Source organism: Canis lupus, chromosome 7 (assembly GCF_048164855.1).
Source record: "Canis lupus baileyi chromosome 7, mCanLup2.hap1, whole genome shotgun sequence".
In the NCBI taxonomy this organism is placed as follows: Eukaryota; Metazoa; Chordata; class Mammalia; order Carnivora; family Canidae; genus Canis; species Canis lupus.
In genome coordinates this window covers 22,710,203-22,732,100 of record NC_132844.1, presented here as the reverse complement: position 1 = coordinate 22,732,100, position 21,898 = coordinate 22,710,203, and positions in this window count along the sequence as shown.

Below are 21,898 nucleotides of genomic sequence, written 5' to 3'. Positions count from 1 at the left end.
TTCATGTATTTATTCATGAGAGACACACAGAGGGAGAGACACAGGCAGAGGAAGAAGCAGGCTCCATGCAGGAGCTCCATGTGAGACCCTATCCTGGGACCCAGGATCACGCCCTGGGCTGAAGACAGGGGCTAAACTTCTGAGCCATCCAGGGATCCCCTGTTAAGTTCTTTATAGACTTTGGATACCAGCCTTTATCTGATAAGACATTTGCAAATATCTTCTCCCATTCTGTAAGTTGCCTTTTAGTTTTGTTGACTGTTTCTTTGGTGTGCAAAAGCTTTTCATCTTGATGAAGTCCCAATAGTTCATTTTTGTCTTTGTTTCTCTTGCCTTTGGAGACAAGTGTCTAGCAAGATGTTGCTGTAGCCAAGATCAAAGAGGTTGCTGCCTGTGTTCTTCTCTAGGATTTTGATGGATTTCTGTCTCACATTTAGGTCTTTCATCCATTTTGAGTCTATTTTTGTGTATGGTGTGAGGAGATTGTCTAGTTTCATTTTTCTGCATGTGGCTGTCCAATTTTCCCAAAACCATTTGTTGAAGAGACTGTCATTTTTCCATTAGGATATTCTTTCCTGCTTTGTTGAAGATTAGTTGACCATAGAGTTGAGGGTCCATTTCTGGATTCTCTATTCTGTTTTATTGATTTAGGTGTCTGTTTTTGTGCCAGTACCATACTGTCTTCATGATTACAGCTTTATAATAGAGCTTGAAGTCCAGAATTGTGATACCCTACCCCCAGCTTTGGTTTTCAACCTTCCTTTGGCTATTCGGGTTCTTTTCTGGTTCTTTTCTGGTTCCATACACATTTTAAGATTATTTGTTCTAGCTCTGTGAAAAAAATTGATGGTATTTTGATAGGGATTTCATTGAATGTATAGATTGCTGTAGGTAGCATAGACATTTTAACAATATTTGTTCTTCCAGTACATGAACATGGAAGGTTTCTCCATTTCTTTGTGTCTGCCTTAATTTCTTTTATGAGTGTTCTATAGTTTTCTGAGTACAGATCCTTTGCCTCTTTGGTTAGGTTTATCCCTAGGTATCTTATGATTTTTGGTGCATTGTAAATGGGACCAACTTCTTAATATCTCTTTCTTCTCTCATTGCTAGTGTACAGAAATGCAACTGATTTGTGTGTTTTTTATTGATTTTATATATCAATTGATTTTATATTTTATATCCTGCCACTTTGCTGAATTCCTGTATGAGTTCTAGCAATTTTGGGGTGGAGTCTTGGGTTTTCCACATAGAGTATCATGTCATTTGTGAAGAATGAGAGTTTGACTTCTTTGCCTATTTGGATGCCTTTTATTTCTTTTTGTTGTCTGATTGCTGAGGCTAGGACTTCTAGTCCTATGCTGAATAGCAGTGGTGAGAGTGGACATCCCTGTCATGGTCCTGACCTTAAGGGAAAAGCTCTCAGTTCTTCCCAATTGAGAATGATAGTTGTTGTGGGCTTTTTGTATATACCTTTTATGATATTGAGTTTCCCTCTGTCCCTACACTGAAAGAGTTTTAATCAATAAAGGATGCTGTACTTTGTCAAATGATTTTTCTGCATCTATTGAGATCATATATAGTTCTTGTCTTTTATTATTTTTTATTTTTTGTTTTTTTTTAAGATTTTATTTATTCATAGAAACACAGAGAGAGAATGAGAGGCAGAGACATAGGCAGAGGGAGAAGCAGGCTCCATGCAGAGAGCCTGACATGGGACTCGATCCAGGGTCTCCAGGATCATGCCTTGGGCTGCAGGCAGCGCTAAACAGCTGCACCACCAGGGTTGCCCTCTTTTCTCTTATTAATATGGTGTATCACATTGATTGATTTGCAGATTTTGAACTACCTACCCTTGCAGTCCAGGAACAAATCCCACTTGGTTATGGTGAATAATCCTTTTAATGTACTGTTGGGTTCTATTGGCTAGTATTTAGGTGGGAATTTTTGCATCCATGTTTATCAGGAATATTGGTCTGTAATTCTCCTTTTTGGTGGGGTCTCTGCCTGGTTTTGAGATCAAAGTAAGGCTGAACTCATAGAATAAGTTTGGAAGTTTTCCTTCCACTTCTATTGTTTGAAACAGCTTCAGAAGAACAGGTGTTAATTCTTCCTTAAATGTTTGGTAGAATTCCACTAGGAGGCCATCTGGTCCTGGACTCTTGTTTGTTGGGAGATTTTTGTTTACTGCTTCAATTTCCTTTCTGGTTATGGTCTGTTCAGGTTTCCTATTTCTTTCTGTTTCAGTTTTGGTAGTTTATACATTTCTAGGAATGCATCCATTTCTTCCAGATTTCCTAAGTTTTTGACATGTATTGCTGATAATATGTTCTTATAATTAGTTGTATTTCTGTTGTGTTGGTTGTGATCTCTCCTATCTCATTCATAATTTTATTTAGTTGGGTCCTTTCTCTTTTCTTTTTGATAGGTCTGGCCAGGGGTTTATCGATCTTATTAATTCTTTCAATGAGGCAGTTCCTAGTTTTGTTGATCTATTCTTCTGTTCTTTTAGCTTCTATTTCACTGATTTCTGCTCTAATCTTGTTAATTCGCTTCTCCTCCTGGGTTTAGGCTTTATTTTCTGTTCTTTCTCCAGCTCCTTTAGGTGTAAGGTTAGGTTGTATATTTCAGGACTTTCTTGTTTTTTTGAGAAAGGTTTTATATTGTTAAATACTTCCTTCTTAGGACCCTTGTTAGATGCATTCCCAAAGGTTTTGAATAGTTGCATTTTGGTTTTAATTTGTTCCCATGAATTTAAAAAAATTTTTCTTTAATTTCTTGGTTGACCCATTCATTTTTTAGTAGGATACTCTTTAACCTCCATGTATTTGAGTTCTTTCCAAGTTTCCTCTTGTGATTGCATTCAAGCTTCAATGCATTGTGGTTTGAAAATATGCAGGGCATGATCTCAGTCTTTTGGTAGTGATTGTGACCTGATTTGTGACCTGGTATGTGATCTATTCTGGAGAACGTTCTGTGTGCACTCGAGAAGAATATGTATTTTGTTGCTTTAGGATAAAATGCTCTGAATTTTATCTGTGAAGTCCATCTGGTCCAATGTGTCATTCAAAGTCCTTGTTTCTTTGTTGATCTTCTGTGTAGATGATCTGACCATTGCAGTGAATGGAGTGTTAGTCTCCTGCTATTATTGTATTTTTATCAGTGTATTTCTTTAATTTTGTTACTAATTGGTTTATATAATTGGCTTCTCCCACATTAGGGGCATAAATATTTACAATTGTTAGATCTTCTTGTTGGATAGACCCTTTAATTATGATACAGTGTCCTTCCTCATCTCTTATTACAGTCTTTGGTTTAAAATTTTATTTGTTTGATATAAGGATTTCTCCCTAAGGTTTCTTTGATGTCTATTAGCATGATAAATAGTTTTCCACCCTCTTACATTCACTTTGAAGGTGTCTTTGGTTGTAAAGTGAATCTCTTGCAGACAGCATATTGATGGGTATTGCTTTTTTATCCTTTCTGATACCCTATATCTTTTGATTGGAGCATTTAGGCCATTTACATCAGAGTAACTACTGAAAGATATGAATTTAGTATTTTGTATTACCTGTAAAGTCACTGTTTCTCTATATTTTTTCTTTTCCTTCCTTTCTGGTCTATGTTTCTTTTGGACTCTCTTTGCTTAAAGGACCTCCTTTAATATTTCTTATGGGGCTGTTTTAGTGATCACAAATTCTGTTAGTTTCTCTTTGTCCTGGAAGATTTTTATCTCTCCTTTTATTTTGAATGATAGCTTTACTGCATGAAGTATTCTTGGCTGCATATTTTTCTCATTAACACCCTGAATATATCATGCCATTCATTTCTGGCCTGCCATGTCTCTGTGGATAGGTCTGCTGCCAGTCTAATGTTTCTACTCTTGTAGGTTATGGATCTTTTGTCTCAAGCTGATTTAGGGTTTTCTTTTTGTCTCTGAGATTTGCAAGCTTCACAATAATATGTCAAGGTGTAGACCTGTTTTTATTGATTTTGAAGGGGGTTCTCTGTGCCTCTTGAACTTGAATGCCTGTTTCCTTTCCCAGATTAGGAAAAATTTCAGCTATAATTTGCTCCAATATACCTTCTGAACCCCACCCCCAATCTTTCCTCTTCTTATGGGATCCCAAATTATTCTAATATTGTTTTGCTTTATGGTATCACTTATCTCTTGAATTCTCCCCTCATGATCCAGTAGTTATCTTTTTTCTCAACTTCTTTATTCCCCATAATTTTGTCTCCTATATCACTAATTCTCTCTTCTGCCTCATTTATCCTAGCAGAGCCTCCATTTTTGTTTGCATCTCATCAGTAGCCTTTTTTAATTTTGACTTGATTACATTTTATTTCTCCAGAAAGGGATTCTCTAGTGTCTTCTGTGCTTTTTTCAAGCCCAGCTAATATCTTTATAATCATTATTTGAACTCTAGTTTCAACATTTTACTTATGTCCATACTGATTAGGTCCCTGGCTGTTAATACTGCCTCTTGTACCCTTTTTTTGATGTTGAGTTTTTCCATCTTGTTATTCTGTCCAGAGAAGAATAGATATATGAAAGAACAAACAATAAAATGGCAATAATCAGACAGATGAACAGAACAGAGCAATTCACTGGCTCCTGTGTGTATTTTGGTCTGTTTGTTAGAAAATTAGATCCCAGGGGCACCAGAGTGACTCAGTATTTGAGTGTCTGCCTTTGGTTCAGGTCTCAGGTTGTTTTCCCAGGGTCCTGGGATTGAGTCCCACATAGGGCTCCCTGCAGGGAGCCTGCTTCTCCCTCTGGTATCTCTGCCTCTGTCTCTGTGTCTCTCATGAATAAATAAATAAGATCTTTTTTTTTTTTTAAAGAAAATTAGATCTGAAAATTGTAAAGGAATAAAAACTTATGTGGGTATAAAATAACATTAAATACAAAGAGGATAGAATGTAACTATAAAAATGAAAATTAAAAGATAAAAAAGAAAGAAAAGAAAAGAAAGAATATAAATAAGTGAACAGAACAGAGCAATCAATACACTATATCCTGGGCATACCTTTATCTGTTAGAAGAAATTATAAAGAAAGAAAACTTATATATATACAAAAATAAAATTAAAAATGAAAGGAGAGAATGTAACTGTAAAGATAAAAAATTTAAGTCTTCTGAAAAAAGAGAGAATGTAATCAGACAGGTGAAGAGAACAGAGCAATACACCAGATTTTGGGTGAATTTTGGTCAGTTTGTTAATTGCATCCCAAAATTGCAAAAAAAGTAAAATTTATATATAAAATAAAATTAAATACAATGAAAGGATAGAATGTAACTGTAAAAATGAAAATTGAAAAAGATTTTTAAGAGTTGATAAAATAAATTGAAAAGGAAAGAGAAAAAATTAAAGTGAGAGACTAAAGAATTATGAGAAAAAGAACATGAATTCAAAATACTATTTTCCCCTAACACTTGAGTTTTGCAGTTCTGTGTCATTGGTAAACTTGGTCTTAGTGGATGTTCTTGCTGGACTGCTGGGGAAGGGGCCTGTTATGCTGATTCTCATGTGTCCTCACCCCAGGGTGGAATTGCACTGCCCTTGCCAGAGGGCCAGGCTACATAATCTGCTCCAGTTTGCTCTAGGTGGCTTTTATTTTGTGAGGATTTCCCTGCAGCTTTAGAGGATGAGAGTGAAAATGGCAGCCTCTCAGTCTCCAAAGCCAGAGCTGAAAGCTCAGGTTCCCCCTCCTCAGTGTGCCCTCAGGGAAAAGCAGTCAATCACTCCCCTCTTCCTTGCTTCCAGGTCTTTGTCCTCAGTCAGTCTATGCTCACCTAGCCTGTGAGGAGCATTTCCATCTCAGGCAGTGACTTGCTTTAAGTCTCCAAACCCTGCAGACTCCTGCAGCATACTCTTCTGCCGCTCCTCCCTGGGGAGGAAGAGGGGTCTTGCTGAGTTTCTACTGCTTGCTGAGCCCCTGCTTGGAGAGCTGTCACCTGACTGCCTTGATTTGTGGTTTATAGCAACACCAAGCTGAAAGGCCACTCCTTGGGCGCACTGATTGCAGCTGGCTTCCTGGCTCTGATGCTTGGGGACTCCGCCACACTCCGGCACCCCTGTTCTTTCTGTGACCCCATGGATCCTGAGACCACCTAGGATTCTGCTGCACTTCGCCACCTAAGTACCTTTCAGGCAGAGACATCCTTCACTGGAGCAGACTTCTAAAGTTGGGATTTTGTACTCTGCTTCTGTATCACTTCCCAGTGGCCAGTTTATAGAGGCTCCCTCTGCTTGGGATCTGTTTTCTGATATGTCACCTTGGATTTACTTCTCTGCATCTCCTACCTTGCAGAAAGTGGTCACTCTTCTATTTGTAGAATTTCAGTAATTTTTTTCTTAGATCTCTGGTTGAGTTCACCAGTGGTCAGAAAGATTTGACAGCTATCTAGCTGAATTCCTGGCACTAGACAAAACTAAGGTCTCCTACTCCTCTGCCATCTTAGATAATGTTACATATTATAAAACATTTGGACTATTAACATCTTGCTATCAAATGTAATTGAATTAATTTTTTAGTTGCAATTTTTATTAAGAGAATAGTAAACATTGCTTTGTTTTAATTTAATTTTTATAAAACAACTATGTGCATAGACTTGAAAAACAGTAACTTTGAACAGAATTTGAGGGCTTTGAGGGCAGCGCTGGTGGCCCAGTGGTTTAGCGCTGCCTTCAGCCCAGGGCCTGATCCTGGGGACCTGGGATCGAGTCCCACGTCAGGCTCCCTGCATGGAGCCTGCTTCTCCCTCTGCCTCTCTCTCTCTCTCTCTCTCTCTCTCTCTCTCTGTGTCTGTCATGAATAAATAAATAAAATCTTAAAAAAAAAAGAATTTGAGGGCTTTGAAAAGATGAAAAAATCGCTTTTCTGAATTTATAGGTATTTACAATTCAGAAATCCTGTTTCATCTGTAAGGGTTAGGTTTCTAAAATTCTCATGGCAGGGGTTTCCTAAAGTTTTATTTATTTCTTGGTCATGGTACTTAAATACAAGACAGGAAGGATAATAGAGAGTAGATGTGTCAAAGCTTAGATATATATATGCATCTGAGCATGTATTTATACATATAAACATATATAATTTAAATGATACTAAAATATAAAATGCAGGTACACTAGATAACAAGAATATTAATGAATTATTTATAGTTTCTTTAAATAATAACAGCAAATATCTAATTGGTTCTCCTTTATTTTTGATTGGAAAGGGGGGGGGAGCTAGCTTCTCCTACACAAACCATGGTTTTTTACTCTCTCATCATTCAAGTTCAAGTTGAACTTAATTGTGTATTTGTGGCTTTGAGAGATTTTAATGGCTAAGCATGACTAACTGGCCCTGTTCAATAGCTTAGAACCCGTCAGAAGATACTTACTGCAAGTAACTTTTGGTTGTGGAAAGTGTGATCTTTAGGGAAAGTTGTGTTGGGTTGCTTTTAGTGTATGCTAAAATGCTAAAGCTGGATATTTTTAGAGTAATTTTCCCATCATTATTCCCCTAAAGTAGCAACAGAAAAAGGAGAATAAAGGCAAGAGAGATCTGTGCTTTCTCAGAGACAATGCTATGGTTCTTGACCATCTGATTGATGCTAGTTACAGAAATGGCCCAGCAGTGCCCACATATTAGACCTGGAATTGTCATGGTTGCTGAAAATGTTTAGAGAAGGAAATTCTCTAAACTTATGTAAAGGTACATAATGTAAAAGGAACTTAATGGTCAGGGAGGGAGAACTCTAAATATACCTGACTGCATTAAACTACAGAATTATAGAATCCTATGTTACTAAAGCTGGAAGAAACCTTAGACGTTTTCTAGTTTAACCTTTTCATTTTTCATCTATTGTAGAGATATTTAAAGCTGTGTCTAAGGTACCATTGGCTCAATTCTTTTCTAATTTATTTTGACAGTCATAACAGTCAAACCAATTGTGTGTAAAAGAGACACAGAGACAATTTCAATGGGGGTATTAACCTCTTGATACATTATTTTAAATATCAGTCATAAAAAAGCCAGAGTTTAGAAGCCCAGCTTATGGTTTATGTCATCTTGCATATTTTAAATGCACCATAGTTGAAATTTAAATGCCAAATTGTCTAGATATCACATACTGCCAAATATGCCTTACATAGACAAGGACTATGCTATTTATAACCTATAGAACACCGTGAAAAACCTCATTTTCCTAAGTGTAAAGTGTGGAAGCTAGGATGAAAGAAAGAGTTTCACTTGATTTATAAGCTTTAAAATGTTATAAATAAGGAACCCCAAACCAAGACCTGGCTTCCAACTTTTGATGAGTATTTATTTGACTGCATAGACTCTCTCTCTGCATGAACTGCCTCATTCTAGTTAAAACATTTTTTTCAAAGTGTTCTAAAAAATCGTCTTCCAAGTAGGTGTGAGTCATATACAAGGTAGTGAAATTCACCAAAATAAATTTTTAAAAGTTCACACAGTTTTTCTGGATAAAAATGGAGAGAACCAAAAAAAAAGTAAAAAAAAAAAAAATGGAGAGAACCTCTCAAGGATGTGTATATGAGGCAAAATAAGGGCTTAAAGGAAGCACAGAAATCCTTTCAGCCTATCAGGTCACTGTGTACTTTTTTTCGGGCAGAGAGCAAGATGGAAATTAATATGCAGTGATTTTATTAGGGGAGCTGGCTATGAAAGAAAATAAGAGAGAGTGTTGGAAAAGGCCAAGAGAATCATTAGATCATGAAGTAAACCTGACTTTGAGTTAAAGAGAATGAAAAGCTTGGTAGAACTGTTGTGCAATCTGGGGAAGGTTCATCAAGGCCTTGAGTCTTATACCTCCCAGGGACCAGGAACCCATCTGCTTGAGTAGCTCTGCTGCACATGTGGGAGTTACAGCCTTGGGGCAAAGGCTCAGAAAGATTTCATAGAACAGCAGCTGGGGCCCCTGATCAATTTCACTAATACACTATCTGCATCATGAATTGTCATGGCTGCTACATCAAACCAAAATTATGGGCAAAATGATGAAACAGACAATTTAATCTGCATTCTCTCCATCTTTCTTTCTTCACCACATCTCTTTTCCTTTGTAAAATGTTGCTTCTTTCCTACTCCTCTTGGACACTCAGTTAAAGCCTTTGAAATATCTTCTACTTCTGGAAAATAGTTTGTTCCTAGAAAAGATCTGATATTCACAGTAGAGCAAAATTCCATGTTCTTTAAATATTTTGCTTTTTTATCTCCTAAAAGAGTAAAAAAATGAGGTACTCACGCACAAATTCTTGGTTTGGAGGGCCTTATTAAAGCTTATAAATCAAGTGAAACTCTCATCCTAGCTTCCACATTTTATACTTAGGAAAATGAGGTTTTTCATGGTGTTCTGTAGATTATAAATAGTATAGTTCTTGTCTATTTAAAGGCATGTTTGGCAGTATGTGATGCCTAGACAATTTGGGATTTAAATTCCAACTATGGTGCATTTAAAATAGGCAAGATAGGAGAGTATCCAAGATAGAAACGTGGGAAGACCCTGAACTTGTCTCTTCCACTAATATACCAAATCTGTACCTATTTATAGGGCAGTACCTCCTGAAGAAGAACTGAGGATTGACTGAACAGCTTCTGTACAATGAAAGAGAGGAAGGCCACATAGAGAATGGCAAGAGAGTCAGAAACAAGGTAACTAAGGGAACCCCTATACCCAATGCTGCAAACTGCAATGGGGAGGGATATTATTGAGGGACTGTCAGAAAATTTGTCATCTGTGGGGCACAGAAACCGCCCCCTCCACAGTTTAAGAGAGCAACTAGAATGAATATAAGTTTTCCAGCCTCAGAACTCTGCCAAATGGCAGCGGAACTGCTGTAACTCTCTCCAGGTTGTAGGGGGGTTGTGGGGAGTGTGTTGGTTTTTGTCTTCCTCCTCCACCTTGATAGTGTAGATGGAAGTAGGTTGTGAGCACACTAGTTGGCCTACTGCCTCATTGAGCTGCAAGTCTCTAGCCCACACCAGCACAAGCCATCCCACCAAGGTGGCCTCAGTGCAGAACATACTGGGACACCCCTGTTGAGTACTCACTTCAGGTCTAGCCAAGATGTCAAGATGACAATGGCACAAAGCACCCTGGAACACTCCGGGCTGATACCACTTTGGCTATAAATGAGTTAGCAGGCATGCCTGCATCCCATCATGGAGATTCCCAGTACCCTCTTTCCCACTTGCCTAACCAACTTAAGAATCTCTTATAGTTTACCTCCCTCTCTGTTTTCATCTTATTTTATTTTTCCTTCCCTTCCCTATGTTCATTTGTTTTGTTTCTTAAGTTCCATATGCGAAATGGAACTGATATGATATTTGTCTTTCTCTGACTGACTTATTTCACTTAGCATCGTACCCTCTAGTTCCATCCAAGTCTTATAAATGGCAAGATTTCATTCTTTTTGATGGCCAAGTAATATTCGGTGTGTGTGTGTGTGTGTGTGTGTGTGTGTGTGTAATATGCATACCACATCTTCTTTATCCATTCATCAGTTAATGGACATGTGGGATTTTTCCACAATTTCATAATTTGACTATTGTTAATAGTGCTGCTATAAACATTGGGGTACATGTACCCCTCTGAATCAGTATTTTTGTAGACTTTGGATACACCTAGGAGTGAATTGCTGGATCACAGAATAGTTCTATTTTGAACTCTTTGAGGAACCTCTATACTATTTTCCAGTTTGCATTCCCACCAACAGTATAAGAGGGTGCCTTCTTTTCTGCATCCTTGCCAATATCTGTTGTTTCCTGAATTGTTAATTTTGGCCATTCTGACAGGTATGAGGTGGTATCTCATTGTAGTTTTGATTTGTATTTCCCCGATGATGAGTGATGTTGAGCATTTTTTCATGTGTCTATTAGCCATTTGTATGCCTTTTTTGAAGAAATGTCTGTTCATGTCTTCTGCCCATTTCTTAACTGAGGTGGTATCTCATTGTAGTTTTGATTTGTATTTCCCCGATGATGAGTGATGTTGAGCATTTTTTCATGTGTCTATTAGCCATTTGTATGCCTTTTTTGAAGAAATGTCTGTTCATGTCTTCTGCCCATTTCTTAACTGAATTGTTTATTTTGGGGGTGTTGAATCTGGTAAGTTCTTTATAGGTTTTGGATACTAGCCCTTTATCCAATATGTCATTTGCATATATCTTCTCCCATTCTGTAGGTTGCCATTTAGTTTTGTTGATTATTTCCATTGTTGTGCAGACGATTTCTATCTTGAGGAAGTCCCAAAAATTCATTTTTGCTTTTGTTTCCCTTGCCTCTGGATACATGTCTAGTAAGAAGTTATACTGGCTGATGTCAAAGAGGTTGCTGCCTGTGTTCTTCTCTAGGATTTTTATGGTTTCCTGTCTCATATTTCTTTCTTTCATCCACGTTGAATTTTTTGTATATATGGTGTAAGAAAGTGGTCCAGTTTCATTCTCCTGCATGTTGCTGTCCAGTTTTCCCAACACTGGAGAAACTGTTTTTTTTCTCCATTTGACAGTCTTTCCTGCTTTGTTGAAGATTAGTTGACCAAATAGTTGAGTCCATTTCTAGGTTCTCTATTGTGTTCAAACAAAACAGACTTTAAAACAAAGACTGTAATAAGAGACAAAGAAGGGCATTACATAATAATAAAGAGATCAATCCAACAAGAGGCTATAACAGTTGTAAGTATCTATGCACCCAACATTGGAGCACTAAATTCATAAATATTAACAGACATAAAGATAGAAATTGACAGTAATACAATAATATTATGGGACTATAACACTTTGCGTCAATGGATAGATCATCGAGGCAGACAATCAATAAGGAAACAGGGTCATTAAATGACACATTAGACCAGGTGGACTTAATAGATATATTCATAACATTCCCTCCAAAAACAACAGAACACATTCTTTTCAAGTGCACATGGAATATTCTCCAGATCACATATTAGGTCACAAAATCGGTCTCAGTAATTTTAAGAAGGTTGAGATCATATCAAGCATCATTTCCAACCATGGTATGAAACAACAACAACAAAATCACAAGAAAAAAACTAGAAAAAATTAAAACACGTGGAGGCTAAATAACATGTTATTAAACAACCAGTCCAATGAAAAATCAAGGAGGAAATTTAAAAAATGCATAAAAACAAATGAAAATGAAACCGAATGGCCCCAAATCTCTGAGATATAGTGAAAGCATTTATAAGAGAGAGATTTATAGCAATACAGGCCTACCTCAAGAAACAACAAAAATTTCAAATAAACAATCTAAACTTACACCTAAAGGAACCAGAAAAAGAATAAACAAAGCCCAAAGTTGGTAGAAAGAAGGAAATTATAAATATTGGGATGGAAATAATAAAAAAGAACAATAGAAAAATTCAATAAAACCAGCTGGTTCCTTGAAAAGATCAACTAAATTGATAAACTTTTAGCCAGACTCATGAAGAAAAAAAGAGAGAGGACCCAAATAGATAAAACGAGAAATGAAAGAGAAGAGAAATAACAATCACCACCCCAGAAATACAAAAGATACGAGAGTACTACAAAAATATCATATGCTAACAAATTGGACAACGTAGAAGAAGTGCATAGAAACATGCAATCTTTTAAAACCGAATTAGAAAGAAATAGAAAATCTGAATAGATCATTTACTAGTAGTGAAATTGAATTGGTAATCAAAAACTCCTACCAGATGGATTCACTGGAAAATTCTACCAAACATTAAAATCTACTTTCCTTAAATTATTCCAGAAAGTAGAAGAGGAGGAAAGCTTTAAAATATATTGTACAAGGTCAGCATTGTGTTGATTCCAAAACCAGACAGACACTACAAAAAAAGTAAACCACAGGCCAAAATCCCTGATGAATATAGATGCAAAAATCCTTAACAAAATGTTAAACCACATTCAAAAATATATTAAAAGGATCAGATCAGGTGGGGTTTATTCCAGCGATACAAGGATGGTTCAATATTTGCAAATTCTATCAGTGTGATATATGTCATATTAACAGAATGAAGGATAAAAACAGCATGATCATCTTAATAGATGCAGAGAAAGCATTGACAAAATTCAACATCTGTTTATGATAAAAGCAAAGTAGGTTAAGATGGAACATATATCAACATAAGAAAGGCCATATATGACAAACCCACAGCTAATTACTCAATGGTGAAAAACTGAGAGCTTTAACAAGAGAAGGATGTCCACTCTTACCACATTTATTCAACACAGAACTGGAAGTCCTAGATATAGCAATCAGGAAAGAAAAATAAGTAAAAGGTATTTGAATTAGGAAGGAAGAAGTAACACTGTCAGTATTTGCAGATGATGTCGTACTGTGTATAGAATAGCTAAAGATTCAACACACACACACAACTATTAGAATTAATAAATGAACTTAGTAAAGTTGCAAGATGTAATATGTTCTATATGCTAATAATGAAGTAGCAGAAAGAAATTAAGAAATAATTCCATTTACAATTACACTAAAATAAGATACCTAGGAATAAATTTAACCAAGGAAGCAAAAGACCTGTACCCTGAAAACCATAAAACATTGATTAAAGAAATTAAAAATGACACAAATGGAAAGTTTTATCATGCTTTTAGATTGGAAGCATTAGTTTTGTTACTTAGGCATCAAAAGGAATGAAATCCTGCCGTTTGTAATGATGTGGATGGAACTAGAGGGTATGATGCTAAGCAAAGAAGTCAGAGAAAGACAAATACCATATGATTTCACTTATATGTGGAATTTAAGAAACAAAACAGATGAACATAGGGAAGGGAAGGAAAAATAAAGTAAGATGAAAACAGAGAGGGAGGCAAACTATAAGAGATTCTTAACTATAGAGAACAAACTGAGGGTGGATGGAGGGGAGATGGGTGGGGGAATGGTAAATGAGTGATGGACATTAAGGAAGGCACTTGATGTAATGAGCATTGGGTATTATATGCAACTAATGAATCACTAAATTCTACCCCTGAAACTAATAATACTATATATGTTAACTAAGTTGAGTTTAAGTAAAAAAATTAAAAATATCTATACTACTCAAAGCAATCTAAAGCTGCAGTGCAATCCCTATCAAAATAGCAATTGTATTTTTTATGGAACTGAAACAATCCTAAAATTTGTGTGGAACCACAAAGGAACCTGGATATCCAAAGCAATCTTGAGAAAGAAGAACAGAGCTGTAATTTCACAATCCAAGTCTACAAGATATATTGCAGAACTATAGTAATGAAAACTGTATGTTATTGGCACAAAAATAGACATGTAAATCAATGGAATAGAATCGAGAACCCAGAAATAAACCCATACTTATATGGTCAATTAATCTACAACAAAGGAGGCAAGACTATACACTATACTAAATGGTGCTGGAAAAACTGGACAGTGACAAGCAAAAGAATGAAACTGGACCACTTTCTTACACCACGCACAAAAATAAACTCAAAACTGATTAAAAATCTACATGTGAAACCTGAAACCACAAAGCTCCTAGAAGAAAACATAGGCAGTAATTTCTTGGGCATTGACTGTAGCAACATTTTTCTAGATATGTTTCATCAGGCAAGGGAGACAAATGCAAAAATAAACTATCAGGACTACACCAAAATAAAAAGCTTTTTCACAATGAAGGAAACCATCAGCAAAATGACCAAGCAACCTGCCAAATGGGAGAAGATATTTGTAAATGATATATATGATAAGGAGTTAATATTCAAAATCTATAAAGAATGTATGCAACTTGGCATCAAAACAATCTGATTAAAAATAGGCAGATTATCTGAATATATTTTTTTTCAAAGAAGATATACAGATGGCCAATAGACATATAAAAAGATGCTGAAAATCACTAATTATCATGGAAATGCAAGTTAAAACCACTATGAGATATCACCTTATATCTATCAGAATGACTACCAAGAAAGAAATAACAAGTGTTAGTAAGGTTGTGGAGCAAAAGGAACCTTTGTGCCTTTTGGGGGAAATATATATTGGTACAGCCACTGTGGAAAACAGTATGGAGGTTCCTTAAAAAAATTAAAAAAATATATCATATTACACAGTACTTCCACTACTGATTGTTTATGCAAAGAAAATGAAGACACTAAATCAAAAAGATATATGCATCCATATGTTTATTGCAGCATTATTTGCAATGCCCAACTTTTGAAGCAACTTAAACATCCATCAATAGATGAATGGATAAAGAAGACGTGAGATATAAATAGCCCACCCACACACACTGAAATATTACTCAGCCACAAAAGGGAATGAGATCTTACCATTTGCCATTTATGACAATGTGGGTGGACCTAGAGGGTATTATGCTAACTGAAATAAGTCAGACCTAGACCAATGCTATATGATTTTACTTATATGTGGAAACTAACAAAACAAATAAACAAATAGATAAACAAAAAGCCAAAACAGACCCATAAATACAGGGAACGAACTGGTGGTTGCCAGAGGGCAGGTGATGGTGGTTGGTGGGATGGGTAAAATAGGTAAACTAAGTAAGAGATACAAGCTTCTAGTTATGGAATGAATAAGTCATGATGATGCAAGGTATAGCATAGGGAATATAGTCAATGGTTGTGATAGTGTTGTATGGTAACAGATGTTAGCTATACTTGTAAGGTAGTATAAAATAGAGTTGTCAAATCACTATGTTGTACACCTGAAACTATGTAACATTATGTGTGAGCTATGCTACAGTGATAAAAGAAAATAAAACATGCAAGATAACATAATAGCATTCACAAATTTTGATTTAGACATCTATAAATTTTCTCCTGAAATACCTTTGGGTATCATGGTGGCAACACTCTTCCCTAAGATTTCATAATGAGGCACAGTTTTATTGCTCACTATACAGAAATAACTTGGAGATATGAGTTTGGTTCTAGAGCACTGTAATAAAGTGAATATGGCAGTGAAGCATGTTAAATGCATTTTGTCACTTCCCAATGCATATAAAAGTTATATTTACATTATATTGTAGTCTATTATGTATGCAATTATATTATGTCTAAAAAAGTATATACCTTAATTAAAAAGTAATTTATTGCTAAAAAATGCTAACTTTCATCTGAGCTTTCAGTGAGTCCTCTATTATCTTTTTGCTGGTGAAAGGTTAACTAGTCAGGGTGGTGGTTGCTGAAGGTTGAGGTGGCTGGGGCTGTTTCCTAAAAGAAAACAATGGTAAAGTTTGCCACACAGATTGCCTCCTATATTCACAAATCATTTCTTTGTAGCATGTGATGCTGTTTGACAGCATTTTATCCGCAGTAGAATGTCTTTCAAAATTGAAGTCAATCCTCTCAATCATGCTACTGCTTTATCAACGAAATTTATGTAATATTCTAAATCCTTTGATGTCATTTCAAAAGTTTTCACAGCATTTTCACCAGGAGTAGATTCTGTCTCAAAAAACTACTTTCTTTGCTCATCCATAAAAAGCAACTCCTCATCCTTTCAAGTTTTTTTCATGTGATCGCAGTAATTTAGTCATATCTCCAGGCTCCAGTTCTAATTCTAGTTCTCTTGCTGTTTTCACCACATCTTCAGTTACTTCCTCGACTGAAATCTTGAACTCCTCAAAGTCATCCATGAGGATTGGAATCAACTTCTTCCAAACTCCTATTGATACTTTGACCTCTTCCCATGAATCATGAATGTTCTTAGCGGCATCTAGCACGGTTTCTCCTTTCCAGAAGATTTTCACTTGACTTTTCCCATATCCATCAGAGGAATCACTATCTATGGCAGCTATGGACTTACAAAATTTATTTCTTAAATAATAAGACTTGAAGGTCAGGATTACTCTTTATCCATGTTTTGCAGAATGGATGTTGTGTTAGCAGCCATGAAAACAACATTAATCTGTTGTCATTCTATATCGGAGCTCTTGGGTGACCTGGTGCCTTGTTAAGGAGCCATAATATTTTGAGAGAAATATTTTTTTTCTGAGCAGTAGGTCTCAAGAGTGGGTTTTAAATATTCAGGAAACTGTATTGTAACCAGATGTGCTGTCATCCAGGCTTTGTTATTCTATTTCTAGAGTACAGGGAGGGTAGATTTAGCATTACTCTTAAGGGCCTCTTAGGATTTTTGGAATAGTAAATGAGTATTGGCATCAACTTCAAATCACCAGCTGCATTAACCCCTAACAAGAGAGTCAACCTGCTCTTTGAAACTTTGAAGCCAGGCATTGACTTCTCCTCTCCAGCTATGAGAGCCTTAGATGGCATCTTCTCCCTTTTCATCTACCTTGAAAATGTGTTGTTTAGTGTAGCCACCTTTATTCATTATCTTAGCTAGATCTCCTGGATAAGTTGTTGTACTTTTCACACCAGCACTTTCTGCTTCTTCATCTTGCAGTTTTATATTATGGAGGTGGCTTCTTTCCTCAAGCTTCACAAACTATCCTTTACTGGCTTCACACTTTTCTTGTGCAGCTTCCTCACCTCTCTTAGCCCTCATAGAATTGATGAAACTTAGGGCCTTGCCCTGGATTGGGCTTTAGTTGGAGGAAATGTTGTGGTTGGTTTGATACGTTATCTAGACCACTAAAATTTTCTCCATGTCATCAATAAGGCTGTTTTGCTTTCTTATCACTTGTGTGTTTACTAGAGTAGCACTTTTAATTTCCTTCAAGAACTTTTGCTTTGGGACGCCTTGGTGGCTTAGCAGTTGGGCGTCTGCCTTTGGCTCAGGGTGTGATCCCAGGATGCCTGGATCGAGTCCCACATCGGGCTCCCTGCATAGAACCTGTTTCTCCCTCTGCCTGTGTCTCTGCCTTTCTCTCTGTGTCTCTCATGAATAAATAAATAATTTTTTTTTAAAAGAGCTTTTGCTTTGCATTCACAACTTGGCTGTTTGGTGCAAAAGACTTAGCTTTTATCCTATCTTGATTTTTTTAACATGCCTTCCTTAGCTTGTAATCATTTCTAGTTCTGATTTAAAGTGAGAGACATGGAACTTTTCACTGGAACATTTAGAGGCCATTGTAGGGTTGTTAACTGGCCTAATTTCAATGTTGTTGTGTTTTAAGGAATAGGGAGGCCTGAGAAGAGGGAGAGAGACAGGCTAATGGCCAGTCAGTGGAGCAGTTGGAATATATACACTTATGGATTAAGTTTGCCTTCTTACATGGCATGGTTCATGGCACCCAAAAACAATGACAATAGTAACATTAGAGATCACTAATCACAGATCACAGTGAAATATAATAGTGAAATAGTTTGAAATATTGTGAGAATTACTGAAATGTGACATAGACACAAAGTGAGCAAATATTCCTAGACAAATGGTGCCAGTAGACTTGTTTGATGCAGGTTTGCCACAAACCTCCAATTTGTAAAAATCATAATATCTGCAAAATTCAATAAGGTGAAATATGATAAAATAAGGTATTGCCTGTATTATGCCCCAGAGATCCAGGGAGGCTTCAGTGACTGAAGGAGGATCTATAAAAGGCTGCAGTGGATCCCAGTCCAAGATAAGTTGCGAGCACTTTTTAGTGTAGGTGCACCATCCTCTGTTATCAAACTTACCCCACATATCTTATAAAAGAGCCACTGAGGATAACTAGCAGGACCTAAGGCTTGATTTAATTGACCTCAGGTCTTGGCAAAGCATATGCTACCTAGCTAGCCTCCACCCAACTGTTAGGCACAATAAAGGTTTGTTGAATATTAACGCAGAACTTAATGTATTTGCTTTGCTTCTCAGAAAATATTCTATCAATTCTTAAGGTCTCCTGGCATCATAGGAGGTTTATTCTCTGCAAACTGACTGCAACTTTTATCACACTTATTAGGCTCATTCCCACCCCACTCCCCTCAGCAGAGACTGTTGTACTTTGTACTAGTTGACTTTGTTGTTTTTGTTTGTCTTTAAGTGTGACCCAGGGAAAAGTTTTAAATGTGCTGAAAGCACCCCTAATTTTCTCTAGGGGAGTATCTACTTGCAGCTAGTGGAACACTGATGGGGTTTGCCAGCGATGGTCATTGCTGACCATGGTGGAAATCTGGAATTGCGGGACTGGTGGAATTAAAATAAGGAGAAACCCCACATAGAGAGTATGAACCATTTTTTTTCGCACATTATTATTTGAATCTTCATCAAGTGTCCCTCATTCTCTCCTATATTGGTTTATATAGATGGTTTATTTAGTCATTTTGTTTTCATCTGTGGCTCAAGGACATCTTGGCATTTCCTGCTATTGTCCACTAATGCTGCATATTGCTATTACTAAGTTTATAGTCTAAGCTTTTGTTTGGGAAAATGATCTGATTTTTCAATAGAGTAGGATTCAGTGCCATTAATATACTTTAAAATAACATTTTAAAATTGCCTTTTTCGCCCTACTAGGACATTTAGTTGCTTTTCCAACATACAATTTTTTATGGATAAGATTTCCATTTAACACCATGATTTAGATTAAATTACTTTCTTAAAATCACATCACTCTCATAGTCTACTTAGTTTTCTAATTCCCATCTGCTCCACTATTGCCAAAGCAACTTCATCTATATAATGTGACTGAAGAGTCAGCCTTCATTCACAACATAGCACAATCTGTTAAAGTGGTAAATATTACCCATTTCTATTATTAGAGCTGAAATGGAATTTTCTCTTGCTACATTTTCAAGATGTGACATAATTAGATAGCAAGCATAGAAAAGTCAGAAATAGTGGAAGCTAACGGTTGTCATCAGTACCAGGGAAGTTTGAATTCAGTCTGCCTTGCTGGCTCCTGACTCGTTCACACAATGCCCCCAGGCCATCTCATTCTCTGTTTGAATTATAGGGTGCTATGTGAGCTTTGCAGGTACTGGGGTAAGGAAGCGTGAAGCAAGATTTCCAATTCTATATTGGTTTCAGACTGAATGAGAACACGGAAATTCTTTCTTGATGTTTCAATTCTCTTCAGCTTCCTACAGACACACCTTTCCAGCTCTGAGAAGTAGCTGAGTAGTTCTTTACCTAGAGAGGCTTCTGACTTCTCCCTTCTTTACTATAAATCAGAATTGTAAACAAACAACCAGCCATCCTTGTTGTGGAATTGTTATAGTAATTAGTGCAGTATACAATTTCTGGCAGAAATGAGAGTGGAATGGGGGAATGGGAGTGTGTGTGTGTGTGTGTGTAGACCTCACAAAAGTGATTAAGGAAGGAACTAGGCTAACTGTAGAAAACTACAAATAAGTCGTTTTTTAAAAAAAATGTTATAGGGGCTTTATAGTTAAAAATAAAACTCATTCTGGGTCTATCAATTTATGAAGGGAAAACTTTTATATCTTCAACAGGACTATTAACATTGTAGTGTACCAGTTAATGGCTACATTGAATGCATCAGTGGAATTCAACCCAGGTTCCTTAACACTTAAATTGTGCATTAATCACTGATGCTGCATGGTTTAGCTTGTCTTGTTGCTTAATTTCCTAGTCTTTATGTTACTATTAGCTCATAGTATATTGAGAATTCTAAGCAAAGTTAATAGAGTAGCATGACTTGATTTTTTTTTTCTTTATTTGAAAGAGAAAGAGAGAGAGAATACAAGCAGGAGGGAGGGTCAGAGGGAGAGGGAGAAGCAGACTTCCCACTGAGCAGTAAGCCGAACACAAAGCTCCATCCAAGATCCCAGGATCATGACCTGAGCTGAAGACAGATGCTTAACCAACTGAGCCACCCAAATGCCCCCTAATTTGTTTTAATAAATATTGGATAAAATTGTTAGTTTCACTAGAGTGACCTGATTTGCAATTCCCCATGAAAACCTTCCTTTTGACTCATGTACTTTGGAGTTAGGAGAGATGCAAACCTCTTGTATTCCTTATAAGCCATAAGTGGGTAGTGAAAAGAGGCCTGGATGGACTATCATGAGCCATGCCTTCCAATACAACTTTGCCCGTAATGAGCCCTCTGACTTCAGGGGGAGTCCTTAACTTTTCAGCAACTTGATTTTTTAATATATAAAATTACAGAGGATGGAATTTATGATCTTTCTATATGATTTAAATATGCCTGAAAATCCGTAAGATCTGAATAAGATACACTGATGGATTTCTGTATCTGTTTGGTATTGTTCTTTGACTTACTTTATGAATGAATAACAAGAACATCAAAGATTTTTCATATCTTTGTCAATGCTGAACAAACTGTACTGAAATTATGTCTCTTCTGGTAGGACGAGGTATGTTGAGATGTTCTCAATATGCTAGCTACACATGACAATAGAAAGTGGAATGTTTAGATGTTCCCGATATGCTAGCCACACATGACAGTAACCTTTTCAAATTGTCTCTGCCCCTCTTGCTGACAAAGCGATTTCATTTCACAGGTAGTTCACAGGTATTTCAGAGGCCTCTGGAGTAACTATTAGTAAAAAGACTTGATGACTATTTTCTAGATCTGATGTGAAAGGGTGTATATCCCCAGCCCTTTTCCAGAGTTTAGGGCAGTGGCCAACTCAAATATTTTATATGTGGCTATAAGAACTCATCTATAAATGTATACACTAGTATCTGAGAATGATGGTATTATTGCTAAATGATTCTCTACCTTAAGCCTTCCTCACTACACAAAATGTTTTGACCAAAAATATTTCTATTATCAAATTGATATAGACATAGCCTAAAATTAAAGTTTCATTGATGAATAATGATATGACAGATTGTTGTTATTTGTTGGATACTTGTTGTATGCCAGGTGCTGTGCATTATGTGTTCATTACCATTTATAGGCATTATCTTATTTTAATGTTCAACAATAGTCTTATGAAGGATGTTCTATTTTTGTGTCCATTTTGTAGATAATGCAGCTGAGGCATTAGGATTGCATGACTTCTCCAGC